This window comes from Arabidopsis lyrata (genome assembly GCF_000004255.2).
Source record: "Arabidopsis lyrata subsp. lyrata unplaced genomic scaffold ARALYscaffold_7, whole genome shotgun sequence".
Lineage (NCBI taxonomy): Eukaryota > Viridiplantae > Streptophyta > Magnoliopsida > Brassicales > Brassicaceae > Arabidopsis > Arabidopsis lyrata.
Window position 1 is genome coordinate 14,257,937 of NW_003302549.1, and position 2,071 is coordinate 14,260,007.

The 2,071-nt window shown below is 28.5% G+C and overlaps 1 long non-coding RNA gene across 1 annotated transcript; it reads left to right on the top strand.

Moving 5' to 3' along the window:
* Window positions 1–633: 633 nt before the first annotated feature.
* LOC110226078 lies at window positions 634–1,795 on the top strand. The gene is made up of 4 exons (XR_002330204.1): window positions 634–767; window positions 859–897; window positions 1,133–1,354; window positions 1,457–1,795. It is a non-coding gene; the product is annotated as an uncharacterized LOC110226078 (long non-coding RNA).
* The last annotated feature ends 276 nt before the right edge of the window (window positions 1,796–2,071 follow it).

A 2,071-nucleotide genomic window follows, 5' to 3' on the forward strand; every position in this document is an offset into this window, starting at 1 on the left:
CGTGCGGGAGGTAATATAGAAAGTATAAAGTTTACATAAGGTTTTATTTTACGATATTTGTTTTGTTTAGTTTAATTGAATCTTATATTAAAAACTATAGATATCATAATAGTAGCATACTGAAAAAGAATATTTTTCTTGTGTTTAGAATAAACTTTGTTACACACATTATTTTTTCGTTTGAATAATGTATTATACTGTACCATTAAAGAATAGTTTAGTTATTAAAAGATGTAACACTTTGCGTAAAAGTTAAGTATTATACTGTACCATTAAATAAATAGTTTGGTTCGTTGCATAAGAAACAATTTGAACAGTTACATAATTCAGGAGTTTATTAACTTATAATAGAAAGGTGTAATTTACAAAGAATACTATATTTGAAATTGTTGAAAATTAAATTTGTTATTTGTTTATAAATTAAAACATGTTATTTGTCACTAAAATCTTCGCGCAACGTTTAATTTCGTGGGCCATAAACTAAAAACGTTTTATTTGATATGGGCTGAAATGCATGTTAATGGTGGGCCGAACTATAATCAGTATTTGATTTATTGTTTTGTATTTATACTATTAATGAATTTGTTTTTTTTTTGGACAGATAATTGTTTGTGAACAATCGTTGTCTGATAAAAAAAAAATGTCCCAGCTAAAACAAAAACTTCATTATCGGTCGATCGAGATTCAATAGCGAATTTCATAGAGAATCCACGTATTTCGTCTTCGTTTATACTTTGTGGTTCGCCAATTGTTAGTTCTAAAAAGAGGTAAGCTTTTTGTTGAATCAGATTATGTTTTTACTGTTTTTAAATTTGTCGATTCAATTTCTAATCTTTGATTACTTTTGTTTAAATACAGATCTTCGTCAATCTCATTGAAGAACCCAGATTAATTTGGGTAACTATTGTCCTTTCTAATCCAATTACATAGCAACTGATATTTATTTGATTTCGTTTTGCTTGACCATGTTAGCTAAATAATCAATCTGTTTGTATAAATTCCCAATGTACGAAAAAAAAAATCCAATGAACGGACACAAAATTTATTCAATTTGGAATCTATATTGAAATATACATTATATTTTGATACCTAAAAATAGATCTAATTAGTTTTGTTTCTATAATATTTTCAGATTATGACTAACTGTATGATGGTTTGCCAAAAGAAGAGGAACCAGAACCACGAAGATAAGTTGTTTCACGATTATTAGGAAAAATTCTTTCATTTTCCAAAATTGTCACATTTCTATGATACAAAACTCAATGTCTGCAGGCCAAATATCATTTGGGAGTCTATTTCTTATGGAGGATTTAATATTGAAGATTCATTTTGGAGCATGTTGGAAAATCTAAATGTGAATATCCTTTTACCTGAATAACTTTTCTTCAGTATCTTTAGAAAGCTTCAGATGTTTCTAAATATGTAACACTGATGACTCTAAGTTCAATATCTGCAGGCCAAGCATCACTTGGTAGCTGAATTCTTATGGAGGAGGGAGATTTGGTCATGTCTTTGGAGCTTTTTCAGAAAACTAAATGTAAAAGGTTAGCCGGATGTTAAGGATAATGATCATGTTTATTTGATAACAATATATATATAACAATATATTATTAGATGAATAACTGTACATGAAAGAGGTTTAAAATTAAAAATGAAATAGTAAGTTACTTGATTATTATGCTCTTTGGAGCTATATTTTCTAATTTTATGTTAAAATGATTATAGTAAGTTGCTTGATTTCCTATACTATAACTTATCCTATTGTTTGATAAGCAGTAATAACCTTACTGCTTCTAAATATGAAATTAGAAATCAGTATTTAGAAAATATATAGAAAATATATAACCTTATAAAGTGTAAATAATTACAAAGGATTGCCATTGGTTTTTTTTTATTCCACGAATACATTGAGAAAATCGGCAAAGGGTAAAATAGACAAAGAACTCGGAATGGGACGCGGATCTTGGGTCATATAGTCGGATCTCGGGTCTTTATCATTAGCAGCCTGCATTGATTGTTTATGGTTCTATTGGGCTTCGGAAGAATTAGGCCCTAACTATAGCCCTGATCC